At 39.7% G+C, this 18,073-nt stretch overlaps 1 protein-coding gene across 7 annotated transcripts in view; it reads left to right on the forward strand.

The window, feature by feature from the left end:
- The window catches only part of LOC144318503 (uncharacterized), a 156,882-nt gene that overhangs the window by 85,106 nt on the left and 53,703 nt on the right, over nucleotides 1-18,073 (forward strand). The window lies entirely within an intron of this gene.

The following is an 18,073-nucleotide window of genomic DNA, read 5'->3' on the forward strand; positions in this document are numbered from 1 at the left end:
CTAAGCTGTACCTCGATTTTCAGAATAGGCATAGTTCCAGAAAAGTAAAGTGAAGTTCTCAATCTCTCTAAATAGTATTTCATTAAAAACAGTAGAGTCATTTCTTTGGAGAGAAATTTGACCTTGGTGTATTAAAAAAGGATCTTTAAAAGTCTGTTGGGGCGCCTGGGTGGCTCAGTGGTTGAGCGTCTGACTTCAGCTCAGGTTGTGATCCCAGGATCCTGGGATATAAGTCCTGCATTAGACTCACCGCAGAGAGCCTCCGTCTCCCTCTGCCTGTGTCTCTGCCTCTCTCTGTGTCTCTCATGAATAAATAAATAAAATCTTAAAAAAAAAAAAAGTCTATTGATAGCCACTTGTCCTTTTCTTCTTCAAGGCCCAGTTCTGTGCAAATCTCCAAACTTTTCTCAGCGTTGTTTGTTTCCCCTGAAACTTTGTGGTGCTAGTCAGGTGCCAGCTTTGTAATTTTAAATATTTTAAAATAGTATTTAAGAAAACGATTTTAAAAAATTATCCCAAACCTATAAATTAGACTATGAGTATAACCGCATAACCATTCTTGAGTTTTTTTTTTTCTGAGAGAGTGTGCTGTTTTTTTTTTCTTTTTTAAAGATTTTATTTATTTATTCATGAGAGACACACAGAGAGAGACAGAGACAGAGGCAGTGGGAGAGGCAGGCTCCCTGCAGGGAGCCTGATGCGGGACTTGATCCCAGGACTCCAGGATCACGCCCTGAGCTGAAGGCAGATGCTCAACCGCTGAGCCACCCAGGTGCACCTGAGAGGGTGTACTGTCGATCGACTTTGTTATCTACTATTAATTAAGGGCTAGAATTATGTGAAGTTATATGTTGACTCTTAGAGTTGTATCTAGATATTTTAAAAAATATTTTATTTATTTATTTGTCGGAGAGAGAAAGAGAGAGACAGAGAGCACAAGCAGGGGGAGCTGCAGGCAGAGGGAGAAGTAGACTCCCCGCTGAGCAGGGAGCCAGATGCAGGATTCCTGGGATCATGACCTGAACTGAAGGCAGATGCTCAACCGCTGAGCCACCTAGGCCTCCCTGTATCTAGATGTTTGGGTGGAAATCATTTTTGGTAGGCAGATAAGGTAACCATGAAGGTTTTGGGTTAGTGCCTTCTAGGACACTAACCAGTTCTGTATCTAATTTAACAAATTTATTTTAACAGTTCCTTATTAAATTTCCTATAAGTACCCAGCTCCACAAGTGCTCTGTCACCTTCTTACTGTTTTCCTCATTAGCTTATGAGCTCAATGAATCCTTTTACATGGATTTATTCTATTTTGTATGAGAGTCATGTTTTTGGCTTTTTGGCAGAACAGTATGCTTTGATAATATAATCATAAATACTTTATAGGCTTTAAAAGACTAAAATACTAAAATACTACATGCTTGTATACCATCAGTGCCATCAGAGCTGGTTGACGAGTCTTACACTATGATAGCTTTGATTCATTTTGATCTAAAATCATACACTATGATAGTTGGATCATTCTCTTAGGTTAGTAGATATCTTTGTATAGTATTTGTTTTTTTACCTCCCAAATCCAAACCTTTCAAAAGGATGGGAATTTGTTATTACCGAGGATATGTGGGAAAATGGCAGTGATATAGGATCTGAGGGAAGTTATAAAATAGGACAGTCTTAAATGCTTTCTTTAAAGGTGGCATTTGGGAATACATCTACAGCTTTCTAGACAACTATTCAGGGTTTAGTTCAATTCAACTAACTTTTATTGAGCATTTACCCTGGACCAGGCACTGTGAATGGGCCTGGGAATATAAAGATGAATGGGTTATAGTTGTGGGCTTCAGATATTTATAGCAGTATGTGATAAGGTGTATATATATACATTAATACCTAGAGATGGAACTAATCTGTGCTTCTTTCCAGGATAAATTGGTGTTCCTCAAGCTAGGGAATTGGGGGAAGCAAATGTCCAAGTGCAGTATTAAGGAGCTTGACATATATGGGGAATTTAATGTGATTAGCATTAGTGGAGCATAAAGTTCAAGGTGAAGAGATGAGAGGTAAGAGGGGTAAACTAAGAAGGAGCTGGCCCACCGATGACTTAGGAAGGACTTTTGAACAATGTTTTGCCTCCTACTGTTGCTTTAACAAATCACCACAAATTCAGTGGCCGAGAGCAACAGATATATTCTCTTACAGCCTGGGGGTAAGAAGTTCAGACTTCCTAAGATGGGTTTGCAGGCCACCACCAACCCTGTAGTCTCCAGGGAAGAATCTGTGTCCTTACCTTTTCTGGCTTCTAGAGGCTGCCGCCCAACCCCCATCATTCCAATGCCCGGTTCAGTTGTCATGTTACCTTCTCTGACTCTGGGCCTCCTGCTTCCCTCTTGTGATTACCTTGGGCCTGCCTGGATAATTCAGGATAATCTCCCCATGTCAAGATCCTTAACTTAATCACATCTGCAAAGTCCCTTTTGCCTTGTGAAGTCAAGATATCAGAGACTGGGATGCGGGCATCTTTGAGAGGCCACTACTCAGCCTGCTACAAACAGTGTGTCAGTGTGTCAGTTTTCGGAAAACTGTTTGAAGATCGTGAACAGATGATACACTGATCTAAGTGGTTCTCAAATTTTAGTGTGCGTGAAAACCAACTGGGGTGTTTATTAAAAATGCTGGTGATTCAGATTCACTATCTCTGGGGTGGGTCTGGCAGCTGCATTCCTAACAAGCATCCAGGTGATTCTGATGCAAATGGCTTCCGAATTATTCCTTGGGAGATGCAGTTCTGATGGCTGGATGGATAATGGACTAGAAAGAAAAAGAACAGCAAGACCTGCGGATAGACTAATGTGGTAACACACAGTAGAAGGTGAATACATTGTTAATGATTAACAAAATCCTTTCCAAACCCCTGGGAGACAGTGTAGTATGTTCGTTAAGGGGCATATGTGATGGAGTCAGACAGATCTAGTTCCATCGCTTACACCTGTCACCATGGCAAGTTACTTCATTTAAGTCTCAATTTCTTTATCTGAAAATGGAAATGATAATATCTATCTTTATGGTGGTTTTGAGGATTAAATATGATGTGTCAGAAAAAGCACTTGGCACAGTGCCTGGCAAACAGTAAGCACTCACAAATAATGGCTATTGTGTTAAGTATCATTATATTTAAAGGACAGATGTTATTTTTTAGGAAAATGCTCAATTTGATTCTAAAGTGAATGTAGACTATCTATGGACTGTTCATCTGTTACACCCTTACCTAAATTTCTACGGAAAACAGAAGAAAAACAGTAACAACAAAACCCAGGAAGAACCCCTGTGAACACAGAGTCGGCCCAACTTGCTTTTAAATTTATAAGCTATTCCTCAGGACATATTCCTTTCTGGTTCTGCAGATCCTGTTTTCTGGCACTTTGCAGGCCTGAAGGTGATGATCGGTCTAAAGGCACAGGATGTAGAAACAGCAGAGGCAAAGCATCAAATGCAACAGAGATGGAGTAGCCCCTAGGAGATACCACTTGTTAGAACACACATGTAGAAATAGTGGAAAATTCCACCTGCCAAAATATCGGAAGCAAAGAAACTTGATAAAATAGGATTCAGCTCAGACACTCTCCTGCTTGCAAACTTGCGGAGAATTTTAGGAACTTTCAGAGAAATAAGAACACAGTTTATCTCAGAAGAAAGATGTTCCAGCTGTGCCAGCTGGGTGACTTTACTGGTCACACATAGGCATTACAAAAATGGGAATAGAATGTTCCTCTGTGTCTATGAATACCTGGATTGAGGAATAAGATTTTTAGCACTAATCCGTGATCCAGTAGAGGAGCTTCCATATTCTGGTTCAAATGGGCTCCCTGTTTTATTAAGTGATGAAAAATTGTCCTTAAGAGAGTTTCTGTAATAATGAGGTAAACACATTTGCCTGCTGAATAAGGTCGTTGGGGGTTCAGATTGTGTCAGCGTGTGGAGGTGAGACAGGAGCGAAGTGAAGCCACTGGTGGCAGATGGTGGCACCTCTGTTCCTTCATTCTTGCAGTCAACCCTACAGATCAAGAATAGTGGGCATCACTGGGGCAGAATGGGTAAGAATGGGAAAGTGTGCAAGAAAACCCTGTAGATGCATGCACTTAGCTTGGGCTGATGTTGATAGCCCACTTGGCAAAACATTGTTAGTTAGCCGAGCAAAGTGATCACCTCTGCCAGAGTCCAAGGGAATGTTTACCTCACTTAAAATAAAAAATTGCTTTCAGGTGTGAACTATCTGTAACCATTTGAATAATTGCCACGCTGCCTATTGACAACCGTGCTTAGCTAGTCATTAAACTTAGTCCTTAAAGGGCCAGCACTTGCCATTTTTTTTGTTAATGCAGTTTCAAGACTGCATTTTGAACCATATTAAAGCTATTTTTGGAAAAATATTTCATAGTTCCATTTGAAATAATGTGATTGTACTGAATTGTCTCACTTTACAGGTGAAAAAAGTTGAAGAACTGACAACCTGCTCAAGATCCTATTTTGATCTTGATCCTATCAAGACCTCAAACTTTAGTTTGAGAGTAGTAGTAGTACCCCAGACAGGGAAAGGGAGACAATCCAAACAACATATTTTCTAGTAGAGAGCATGTCAGGACTTTAGCCAGGAACATCTATGAGTTAACATCGTTAAACCGTAGCAGAAATGGGGCTATACCTGTCTTTAATTGTCCAGTAAATGCTCCTCAAAGATTTTAAGGTACCATTTATGGTATTGAGCTTAGAAAAGACATCCAGAAAGAGAACATTCAGCAAGATGTATTCTTAGTGAAAGGAGGGTACATTACAGTTTGGCAAATATGACCAACTGGCTCCTTGGGATTTCTGTTTCTGGTGAATGGATTATCTCAGCCTTTAAGCAACCTTCTCTCTCTACCTCTGATGTTGCTTCTTGATATTTCTCTGTGCATTTACACTTCACCACAGGGCAGAGAAGGAAGATAAGGTGGAAATCAGTATTCATCATGGGTTAAACCTCTAATTGCAGCTCTTAGGGTGACTGGAGGAAGGGGTAAAACGAGGTCTGGGAGTTATTTGTTGCTCTGTGTCCTTGTTCCCAAACCCAGTGCTATCCATCAACTGTCCTTGGCTTGGCAAGGCCCCCAGAAGTGTAGCTGAGCTGATCTGAAATGTAAGTCAGACAAAGATGAGATGTCTCTTTTTTGACTTAAAAGTATTTTCCACTGGAAAATTGAATTCACACTGTAAAGGAAAAAATGTTTTAAACAGACTTAGTAATATTGTTTTAACTTGGCAAATGTTCTTGTGTGTGTATATGTACATACTTGTAACATGTTCTCTAAATATACTTTTAGTGATTTATGGGAACAGATAGAGATGATATCCAGATAGTCTTGTGTGGACAAATAGGCGTAAGACTTCAATTTTGGCCACCACTGCCCACTGCTGATTTTCCCCCTAATTAAGACTTTGATGGGAGTCAAGAATTAGCTGAACAGTATTTTTACTTCTAGAACTGGGAGGTACCTGATGATCTTCGGTAAAGTCTCGCCTTCTTGTATCATTTTCCGTGGACAGGTGATGCCAAGGTTAGTTAATTTAAGTTGTTTGACAGTACTGTTACGAGGAGTTTGATGAGAAAAACAACAAACTCCCGATTGTCTAAACTGCCTGGAAAATAGCCCTCTTCTTTCCTTCCGCTGTTCCCTCCTTCCTTCTCCTCCTTCTTCCATAGACATTTAAGTATCTACTAAATGCCAAACGTGTACTGTGCACTGGTGATGCAATAATAAATAAGTATGATTTCTGTCACCCTGGCATTTGCAGAAATTGATTATTTTATGTGCATAAGTGATTAATTAAATGAAATTATGACGTATGCTCTCAGGGGTTCTGGGGAGAATATAAGAGGGCAGAGCAGGGTCCTCCTATCTGGTCTTGGGGAGTCCTAAGAGATTTATGTTGTCACAAAGGAAGTGACATTTAAACTAGGTCTTAACAGAAGAGAAGGAATCTAGGTGAAGCTCTGCGGTGGCTGGCCAGACAGGCTGTGTGCAAGGAAGAGAGAGGCCGAGGGGTAAGGAATGGCCTATGCAGTCTCTGAGGTGGGAGAAAGTTTGAGGCGTCCAAGGAATGGAAATGGTGCAAAGATAGCGAGCAGGAGAGGACAGGCTGATGGAGTGGGGGGCGGGGGTCAGAGGCGCCTGAGCATGGTGGCTTTCTGCTCAGGTCCACTACACAGGCCTAGAGGATCTCGGGAGCTCTGGGGAGTCATGGAGGCCTCACACCAGACAGTGACAGCGCCTCTTGCTCTTAGAGCTGGGCCTGCTGCTCTGTGGAGAATGAATACGGAGACAGGCGGAAGAGAATTTAGGGGACCAGACAGGAAGCTCTTTAATTGCAGAGGGTGAGAGGGCACTGGCCAAAGAGGGTGGTGGTGAAGGTAGATAAAAAGGGAGTGACTGAATGCAAAATCCAGCTGGGCCCTGTGATTGCTCGAGTGGGTGCGTGAGGCTGGGTGGGTGCCCAGGACAACTCCAGCCTTGGTCCAGCATCCTGTCTTTGGACCTGAATGATCTCAGAGAACATCTGTTTCGTTGTCTCCTGCCTTACCCGCCTTCCTCTTTGTGGAAATAAGGAGTGGGGCGCCTTAGAGTTCTTTGGACAACCCCCTGTCCTGGCCACCTTCCTTGCTCTGACAGGGCACAGATGCCATCGTGGCCTCTTCATCTGGGGTTTCAACCATCCCTGGTCAGCTTCCTTGGCACCAGCTCTTTTACTTTCTCCTCTACCAGCATTTTCCCTCCTGCGTCCCCCTTCGTTAGTCTGGAGGCATCTGTTACGCAGCTCTTCAATTTGGGCCATTTAAGTAGTGAATCCTCCAGGGGCCACATGTGCCTATTTGACCCCTTGCCTTGGGCCAGCCCCTTTGATTTCTTTCCTCCTCTTTTTCTGTGTCCTCCCCACATGGATACACCTTGCCTACAAAAGAGTGCATGCGTGTATCCCACTTTGGCCCACGGTAGTGGCCTTTCTCAGCAAACTTGTCTGGATTTACAGATTTTATTTATTCATTCATGAAAGACACACAGAGGGAGGCAGAGGGAGAAGCAGACTCCCTGCGGGGAGCCTGCTGTGGGACCCCATCCCAGGACTCTGGATCATGGCCTGAGCCAAAGGCAGATGCTCAACCACTGAGCCACCCAGGTGCCCCATAAATCTATAGTTTTGAGGCATCCTTGTAAGGAATTGTTTTATGAAATGAACAATCCTTCTGCCCTAATCATTGGATTTCCCACTCTGCCCTGCCTCATCTCTTCCTCTGTCTGGAGTGTGAAGGCTCTGTGTCCCATGCTGGGATGTGTGGGAGAATCAATCACAGGTCTGGGTCCACAGGAAGCTGAGGGCTTAGTGCCGGCTCTGGTAGGGCAGCCCCACCATGTCCTGCACCTCCATGTTGGTAAGCTTGGCTCAGCATCTGAGGCATCAGGACAACACTGTCCCCAGCGGTTGTTGGTGGCATGCTTGCCAGCTTGGTGTTGGCAGAGAATCGAGGTGGCCACAGAATGAGAGAGGGAGAAGTGGACACCAAACTTTAGGACACATGTGAGATACATGCAGAGAAATCCCAGAACCATCTGGAAGGAATTTGAGGAGTAAGTAGGAGTGGGTGGGGGCCGAGTCCAAGAGGTGCTGTTTGCTGACTGACACTACCCAATGGATGGGCCCAGGACACATGGTTTGTGGAAGACAAAATTACCAGTGGAAGAATAGTGAGCACAGACCAGATTATGCTCTAAAGACTTTCCAGGGTGGCATTTCTCAAATGGGATTCTGTGGTCAGTGTGGGTTCTGACTCTTTTGAGCTGGTGGTGGTTGGGGCAGGGGTGTTGCAATTTCACATTTTGGATGAGGTGCCAGATGATGCCAGTACTGCTGGTCCTTAGGCCTCACTTTGAGTAGTAAGGATCTAGTTAAAAAATATAAATGGTATGTAGGGAGACTTGGTGGAAATCTTAGATCCAAAGCCTTAGATAGTAGAAAGTTTAAGAGATTGCTTCTCATTTTTAAAAAATTAATTAATTAATTAATATTTTTCTTTTACTTATTTATAGGTTTTTAATTTTTTAAATAAATTAAATTCAGTTAATGGACATACAATGTATTTTTGTTTTCAGAGGTAGAGGTCAGTGATTCATCAGTCTGTTATTACAGCGCTGTGGGATACCAGAGTGTTTAGCCTTGGAGCTCATCTGGTCTGAACTTCAGATCTACCATTCAGGGGCTGCATGGCCTTTGGGAGTTATCTAAGCTTGTAAGGCCTTGGTCTCACCATCTGTAAAATGGCAACCTCCTCATAGTACTTATCTCATAGGGGTTGTTAGTTATATTATTCACTTTGAAGAATCTGGGTTGACTAGATTGAAGTTGGTATCTTCGCTGCAGGACTTTTCAGGACCCTTAATTTGCAAAAGTGATACTCCAAGAAGGAGATATGATAAGTGACATTTCCCAAACTGATTTGACTGTTGAATTTCTGATTTTCTTGGAGCATTTGTTGGGCCTCTGGAGCCCCTGTCTTAGGAGAATTGATCTGTTGGCAGACAAAAAGATGAGTTCACTTGGGAAAGACTGCGGCTGGGGCAATTCTCTGGGACCTGAGTCTGGAGGAAAGGGGTGCAGCCAAATGTCCGGATATTGAGTCATTGAAGCAGTGGTGTGGGGTAGAGAGGAAGAAGTGGTCAGAAAAAAAAATACTCTGAGGTTGAAACAGGCTGGAGGCTTAGAAAAGAGGGTTAGGAAGAAGGAAGAGTCATGTAAGATTCTTTCCCACCTAGAGAGAAACAGAAGGCCAGGAGGGAGTGCCATGTGTTTAATTTTCCATCCTGATTTAAATTCTGCTGCTTGTTGCCCACAAACTAACAGCATGCCTCTTGAGTCTCTAGGGCATTTTACAGTAAAGCCACATATTTTCTGAAGCTGGGTCAAGATTGAGCATATGAAATTCCTCAAGTGTGAAATTCCACTTAACCCCATTAATGCTTATAACCCTGAGTAGGTATTGTTTATAATTCACTTCTAGTTAACCAGTGGATATTTACATTTGCCAAATCTTTTCAGTTCTATCTCAAACTAAGTTTATTTTAGGGGAGAAAATTTGCCTTCCTGTCAAAAAGCTGAGAAGAACCAGCCTCCCCCTCCCACTCCTGTGGTTTGCACATTTAGCTGTAACTCGTGTGTGTGTGTGTGTGTGTGTGTGTGTGTGTGTGTGGTATTCTGAATTCCATAATACTTAGAATACTCAAACCTTCATTTATAAGAGCCTCTACAGTTTATCAAAGGTTTTGACATAATGATCTCATTTTATTTTGACAAACCATGAAATGGGTATTATTTAGCATATCTGTTTTTTTTTTTCCCCTTACAAGGCAAAGAAAGTGGGGATGGGATACAGTTTCATAGGCTGATCTATAGATACTTTCCTGCCCCTGGGAATGTTCTACAGCTTTTATACAAAGCTTTCATACTTGGTTGGTACTGAAAATACCAAAGCAATTATTTGAATTACAAGGATAAACCCATTTATGTGTAAGTGCAGTTACTGAACCATGCTCCCAGTGTAAAAAGCCTAGTTGAAATGCAGCTGGAATCATGTTAGCCCCCTCATTCCTGCTCCCAAATCAAATTGTATACAGTAGCTTCATTTAACACCCCACCCTCCCTTGCAAAACACACACATAAAAACACATGCTGATATTAAAGTCACACGAATCAGCATTCACTTTGGGTTTAAAAAAATTTTTAATGGCCTTTGACTTTCTCTAAAGTAATTACTCTAGTTAATATTTTAGAATCACTTGATAAAAGTCCAAGATATAAATCTTTTTGAGTGCCATTCAAGTGCACTCTAGGATGAATATGAAGCTCTACATTTTCTGCAGATAGGGAACTCTTCTGGCCACCACCTAGATTTTAATTAGTGAAAGTCTCTCATCCCACTTTACAACACTGGTTTTGAATTCAAGCTTTCAGATTTTGTTTAACAGTTAGCAGTAAAGGCTACCACTGGCGGCACATTTACTCTGCGTTGAATCCTCAGAGTTCTTTTGTGAAGCCAGGATTCGTGCTCCATTTTCAGAAGAAGAAACTGTGGTGTGGAAGACTAAGAGGAGGAGTCCATTTCCACCTACCCCAGAGCCTGGGTCCCCACTGGCTTGTGGGGCTTACAAAGGTGGTTTGAGATTTTGTTTAGAGAGTTCATGTTACCTAGAAACTCGGAAATATTGCAAAGCATCCGATTTAACTTCCACTCTTCATAGTCTGTTTTTTTGTCTCATACAAAGGGAATGAGGAAAAAAAACAAGTGATGAGTTTTTGGCAATAATTTCATCTTTTAGTTTTAATGAGGCTGTGGCTTTTGATATGTAAACATAGTGGATGAATATTCACATTTAACAGGCAGGGTGTGGAATTGAAGGAAACTGTTGCTGGGGTATATGTATAGGCAAGCACTGAGGTGTCCTGCCCAGATCACCTGTGAGGCTGGTGAGCGCATTTCCCACCTTTGAGAATGGGCTCCTTATGCTTACAGCATCCCCTTCTCAAGAGAAGCACTATCTGCCTCACCCTAAAGTCTCTCCCTCATCTCCAGGTTGGGCTGATACTGAGTATCTCGTAAGTAATGAAGATCTTTGTCTGCTCAAGACTGTCCTACTTTTTACTTTTAATGCTGAATGTCCCATGTCTCTCTGTAAACCTCTTAATCCAAGGCAAACCAAGGCAAACCTCTTAATCCAAGGCAAATCCAAGGGAGATTGGTCAGCCCTTTGTCCCAAGGGGCCCCTCAACTCTGTGATGCAGTGAATGGGCCAGAGCTCACTGGGCTGAAGCTGATCTCCAAGCAAGATCCATTCTTAGAAAAGAGGTTGCAGAGCTCCATCACCCTTTTAGCCATGTGAAGTCACAGTGAGAAGATGGCTGTCTCTGAACCAAGAAGTGGCTTTTCACCACATATCAAATCTGCTGGCCTGGACCTTAGACTTCCTGACCTCCAGAAATATGAGAAATACATGTCTGTTGTTTATAAGCCACCCCATTTCTGGTATTTTTGTTATAGCAGCCCAAAGAAACTAAGACACATGTCAAACCAGTAACATTTTTATTTGAATTCTCAGCTGATGCTCAGGTGTGAAGTGAAAAATGGGTGTATGTCTCCATATATTTACAAACCTGGCTCAGTGTTCTAATCATAATTAAACTGTGGTTCATGTCAAGGAGTATTTCTGACTTGCAGAATGTAATGTAACGTGAGCCTCTCTGCATGTGTGAGGCTGTGGTGTATGTGTTTGTGTATGTGCTCTCACAGTGAGGCTCCGTTCGTCTTCCATGTTCTGAGGATGAGCAGGGTAATCCTCAGCTGGGGAGAACAGAGTGTCTGCAGCATTATGGAGGCAGCATGACAGGCTCACACCGTGGCTAGGAATCCTGCTTGCAGTCAGACTCAGATCCTGGCTCTGCTGCATGATCCAGAGCTGCATAATCTTGGGAAGTTGCTTAACTCTTTGGAACCTGTTGGCCCATCGTAAAATGGGACTAAATGTAGTATTTAGGATTCAATATAGCAACACATAGTGCCTTGTTGATGGTGAGTACTCTATAAATATTTGCTATTATGATTTTTCTTGTGGTAGGATAGTTGGCTGAATTTGTTTTATGCCCAATTTTGGAGTATTTTATGTAGATAACCTTACGAAGCACACTACTACTTTCCCCACCTTATACTTACATAAGGCTTTTGTTTCCCAGCAGGCTTTAAATGGGGTATCTCATCTGAAGTTTATAGCCACTCTATATAAAGTCATCAGAAAGGCATTTTAATCCCCTTGGTCAAGGCTACAGAGGTGACTTTCAGAAGTTCATATCTCCCACTCACTGGTGTTGCTTCCTAAGGTAAAATGGGCTTGTCTAAAAGAAGGAATGTTTCTTTTTCATCTGAGAACAATGAGTACAGCAATTTCTCAGGTTTTTCAGAACCTTCTGAACCCAAATTAATCCACACTATTCCTCTGAAAGGAACAAAGGCGAAAAATACATGCTCTCGTATTCATAAGGATTGCCAGTGCTCTTTTTTTTTTTAATTAAATGAGGATGGATACCTTCACTCATCCACCCTCTTTTTAATTTCCTATGTTCAATTTGATTAAGATGTGTTTCTTGAAGATATGTGCTATCTGGTTCTTGTTGTATAAAAAGTTTAATATCTTTCCCCCTTTTATTGGACTAGTAAGGCATTTGACATTAAAAATAATAGCTTTGAATTTTCCTGTTGCTATCTGGATTCAGTAGGGGGAATATTAAGAATAGATGGGAAAATTCATTTAGTTCTTTCTCTGAAGGGTCCTTTCAAAGCATTATACTTAACATGATCTACTCTATAATCCACAGATGCACAGAATAAATAAAATAGAATGATAATATAAGTTCCTTAGTGTCTAATCCAGGAAATGAATGTTTGTTAAAGAAATATGTCTAGCAATCTTTTGAAAAGTCACTGAAAACTTATTTCTTCCCTTTGTGTTTAGCTGAAGTGAGCATGTGAATTTATTTCCAAGTAGGGGAATTGCAAGAGAACTTAAAAAAAAAAAATTCTGTTTTACTATTTAAACCTACCAAATTAGCACAATCTCGGAGGTGTGTTTTATTGTTCCACCCCAAGTCTTTGTTTTCAGACAAACACAAAGACTTGGTTTTGGACAGGACTTCTAATATCTAGAGACTGGGGGAAGGAAGGATGATAAACAGGTTGAGAGTCTTGCACTAAAGTACACCAGTGTGCTGATAAGACTTGCAGCCATGCTGGAGTCAAAGGTATTTGAGTAGAAACTCTCGAGTTGAAGCCAATATGTGGAGGGCTTTCAAACATGAAGGGTGGCCCACTAAGTCTGCATGTTTTATTCCGTATTGGCTTATAATAGCTCAGTTGTCCTAAAGGATTTAGGGCTCCAAATAGAATAACAACCTCTAGGTTTAAATCTTGATTTCTTTAGTATGAACTTTACTCTTTGTGCATCATTTTTTGTGTGTGAGTGTGATAGCCAGCTTCCAAGACCGCCTCTGATGATCCCTAACTTCTCATATTGACACCCACATGTAATCACCTTTCATATTTACCAGTTGGTCTGTGTAACTAATAAAATGTGCAGAGATGATGGTGTGTTACTTCTGAGATTAGGTTATAGAATACCAAAACCTCCATTTTAGTGGCTCTTGCACTTTAGAACACTTGTTCTGGGGGAAGCCAGCAGCAGTGTTGTGAACTACCTTACGAACTCATGTGGGAAAGACCTGAGGTCCTCTGTTAAAAGTCAAGTGAGTGAGCTTCGAAGTGGATCCTCTAGCCTCAGACAAATCTTCTCATGATTGCAGCCCCAACCAACATCTTAACTGTAACCTCATGAGATTCTAGGTCAGAACTCTGTAGTTAAGCTGCCACTGGATTTCTGACCCTCCTAAACTATATGAACTAATACATTTGCTGTTTTAAGTTGCTATGTTTGGGGGATAATTTATTATGCAGTAATAGATAACTAATAGAGTTTTCTTATTGACAAAGTGGGAATAATAATGATAATAGTCCTGGTACCTGCCAAGGTACTAAGTGACACAGCATATATAAATGGCACAGAGTTAAATGTTCAAAAAATAGTGGTAGCTATTGTTACTAGCACTCCTGAGTTGACCATTTGACTCTTCTCTGATCTAGAAATAGTGTGTAAACTGTTAAGTGCTGGGACTTGTTCTAGTGCCACTCTTTGGATCTCCTTTGAGCAAATTTTCTTGTCTCTTTTTTAGCCAGTCCCGCCCTGCCTCATCACTGCTTCTAGTGGAGGGATAGGATTCAGCCAACTTATTAAATAGCATTTGTTGAGTCCCTGCCTTGGTGTGTCCCAGATGCTGGGTGAAATCAGCTTGGAAAATCAGCCCTGAGAACAAGAAGGGTGCTTTGGAGTGAGACATTTGAAATTAACTTTTCTTTTTTGACAACTTCTTCCATCTTGAGAGAAGATGGAGAATAGGTTGGACAATGGAAGGGATATGAGTGTTGAATAGAGTCGAGGTAATGATTCTAAATTTATTTTTTAGTAAAAATGCAAGAAAGCTTTTTGATTCTTTTATAGTTTATTTTAATTTGTTTTAGTGTGAGTATATATTTGTAACACAGTGATTATATAGAACTGATTTTCTTCTCCTAGGGAAGGAAAACAAAGCTACTCTCAAGTATTTACAAGAGAGGCGCCCCGGCTCTTTCGGGAAAGTCTTCTTGGTTCTAACTTCTAGTCCAGGAATTGTAGGAGAGGAAAGAGGCACCTACCTGGTGGGTCAGTATGAGAGAATAGACCTTGGCAATCAGTGAGAGAAATAAATGTCACACATGGATATCACAGACTGTTCTCACAGCCCAGTTCCTTTAGCATTCACAGTTGTATATGCTATGGATGGATCAATACCCTTTGATAAATGTGTTATTTTCCTCCATAGTTAAAGATTTTGGTCTAAAATGGTCTTTGCTGTGAGAGGTGTGGAAGATAATCAAAATAACTTCTCTCACAGTGGGGTAAACTGACCCACTGAACAATTATTTATCTCAAGATAGATAAAACCAAAAGCCAAGTTCTTAGCTTCCACAGTAATCTACAAATTGATACTGTTTCATTGTTATTGGTGTTGGTATTTTTAAATCAATGCAGCAAGCATCCAATGAATGCCACGGGTTGTGTAAATAATAGATTTGTTTTTGTGAAAGTGGTATCATTTTTAATTAGTTTACTTCAATTGAATATATTCAGATGAATCACTTAGATGTCTATGAATCTTTTAATTCCCTTTAGTCATCAAATCTTTGGATACCAAAGGTGTGCTGGAATAGTCTATGGGTTAAAAAAGAGCAGTAGATTTATCAAGGCTAGACCTATAGGGAAGAGATGTAAAATAGTAACCCAAGGAGGCAGAGTGGTTCTCTAACCTTTGTGTGGAGCTGTTGATGGAGCTAGAGCTTGATTGTTTGTTCTTGGAACAGTCTCAGCTATGTTTCAGTACAGCCTAAAGGCTCCTGCTTCCTTTCTCTTTTTCTGAGTCACTGCCCAGTTATTAGGAAGACATATGCCTTGGGGCCCAGGTCAAACAGGAATGAGAAGTGTGAACTTTCACTTGTGTTAATCAGAGAACTGTAAATTTAATTGCTCCTAAATCATGCTGTGCTATAGCATATTAATTTGCTAACTATAAGTTGAATGTTATTTGAGAAATGGTTCTTGTTCTATCAGTACTTTTCCAGGTTATTTTAATTAACCAATTTTTTTCACTTAATGCAGTGGGCCACACTTTTCAAAGCATATTTACATATAATGCTTGACTGAATCTCATACAACATCTTTGTCCATATAGTTGTGCGTGTACTTTAGGGTATTTCTGAAAAGTCCCCGTCATTGTGATGATGCATTTAAATTTCTTTTCAGGGACTTTCACATGAAATGATCTGGCAAATGGTTTGTACCCTTGAATAAATTACCAAGAGTGCTACCTCAAGTGGTTCCTCGACAGGGCAGATAAAGGGCAAATGTTTCTTATAGAATAACTAGCAACTTCTAGAAATCACTGATGAAATAATTGAATTAAATAAAATCAGAAGTGGAAGAGAAGACATTGCAACCGACACCACAGAAATAGGAAGGATTTTCAGAGACTACTACGAACAATTTTACATCAGCAAATTGGACAAACTATAAGAAATGGATGGATTCCTAGAAACAAACAACCTACTATCAGTTACTCTGATACACCACATTAACAAAATGAAGGATAAAAATCATATGATCATCTCAATAGATGTAGAAGAGCATTGGACAAAATTAGACATCCTTTCATGATAAAAATTCTCATCATGATAAAAACTCTCAACAAAGTGGGTATGGAGAGAACATACCTCAACATAATAAAGGCCATATATGACAAGCCCATTGCTAACATCATACTCAATGGTGAAAAATTGAAAGCCTTTCCTATAAGATCAGGAACAAGTCAAGGTTGTCAACTCTTACCACTTTTATTTAACATAGAAATGAAAATTTTAGGCAGAGCTATTAGGCAAGAAATAGAGCATCCAAACTGGAAAGGAAGATATAAAGTTGAGTCTATTTGTAGATGGCATAATATTTAATATAGAAAACCTGAAAGATGCCACAAAAACTGTAAGAACCAATAAACAAATGCAGTAAAGTTGCAGGATATGAAATTGGTACACAAAAATCAATTGTATTTCCATACACTAAAAACAAACTATCAAAAAGAGAAACTAAGTAAATAATCCCATTTACAATAGCATCAAAAAGAATAAAATACCTAGGAATAAATTTAACTAAGGAAGTAAAAGACCTGTATACTGAAAACTATAAGACATTGACAAAATTTGATAAAATTAAGGAAGTTTACTTCTTTGTCTAAGAACTCTTTTTTTTTAAGATTTTATTTATTTATTTGAAAGAAAGTACATGCACGTGACAGAGGAGAGGGAGAAGGAAGTTTACTTCTTTGTCTAAGAACTTTTTTTTTAAAGATTTTATTTATTTATTTGAAAGAAAGAACATGCACGTGACAGGGGAGAGGGAGAGCATGGCTGAGCAGGGAGCCCAATGTGGGACTTGATCCCAGGACCCTGAGATCAAATTGAAGAAGACATGAATAAATGGAAAAAGCATATGTGCTCATGGGTTGGAATAATTAATATTATTAAAATGCCCATACTACTTAAAGCAATCTACAGATTTAATGCAATCTTTTTTTAATGCAATCTTTATTAATATTTCAATGGCATTTTTCAGAGATAGAGCAAGCAATTCTAAAATCTTTATGGAAAAATTAAAATAAAATAAAATCTTTATGGAACCACAGAAGACCCCAATAGCCAAAGCAATCTGGAGAATGAGCAAAGCTAGAGGCATCACATTTCCTGATTTCAAACTATATTACAAAATTATAGTAATCAAAACAGTGTGATACTGAGATAAAAATAGACACATAGATCAATGGAATTAAATAGAGAGCCCAGAAATAAACTCACACATATATGATCAATTAGTTTATTATCAAGGAGCCAAAAATATACAATGAGAAAAGGACAGTCTCTTCAATAAATGGTGTTGGGAAAACTGGACAGCCATATGCAAAAGTATGACACTGGACCACTATCTTGCTCAGTGTTCAAAAATCAACTCAAAATGGTTTAAAGATTTTTTTTTTTTTTTTTTTTTTTTTTTGGTTTAAAGATTTGAATATAAGACCTGAAACAATAGAACTCCCAGAAGAAAACATAGGGGTTAAGCTTCTTAACATTGTCTCATTTAAAAAACTGATTAATAGAATCTCTTTAATTATTGTGAATATGAAACTATTAATGGTTACATGTGTTTTGAAAATCTTCTCTCATTTGTTACTTGTATATTCACTTTTGTAATGGTGTATTTGATAAATAGAGTTCTTAATTTTAATGTGGTCAAATTTATTAATATTTGTTATGGTAATGCCTTTTGTATCCTACTTAAGGAATATTTATCTATCCAAAGGTCATAGAGATGTTCTTTACTTTTTCCTTCCAGAAGGTTTATTATTTTGTCTTTTCATATTTATATCCATGATAAATCTAGAATTAATTTTTTTGTGTATGGCATATAGTAGAGGTTAAGTGTTTCTAAAGTGGATATTTGACCCAATGTCATTTACTAAAAAGAATATCTTTATCTTACGGTGTCTGTGGTACCAAACTGGGTTGTTAGTTAGGCAACTTTATATGTATGGTTAGATTTCTGGACTCTCTTCTGTTCCAACAATCTGTTTTTCTATTTTTGTACCCAATACCACACTGTCTTAATGTACCCTTAAGAATAAGTCCTGGTATCTGGGAGAGCAGTCCTAACTTTTCTTCTTTTTCTAAGATATCTTTGCTAGTTTTGGTTCATTGCATTTCACATAAAAGTTGAAATTTTCTTGTCAATTTCCATGAAATGTATCTTTTGGTAATTAT

The sequence above is a fragment of the Canis aureus genome, chromosome 8 (genome assembly GCF_053574225.1).
Source record: "Canis aureus isolate CA01 chromosome 8, VMU_Caureus_v.1.0, whole genome shotgun sequence".
Taxonomy (NCBI): Eukaryota; Metazoa; Chordata; class Mammalia; order Carnivora; family Canidae; genus Canis; species Canis aureus.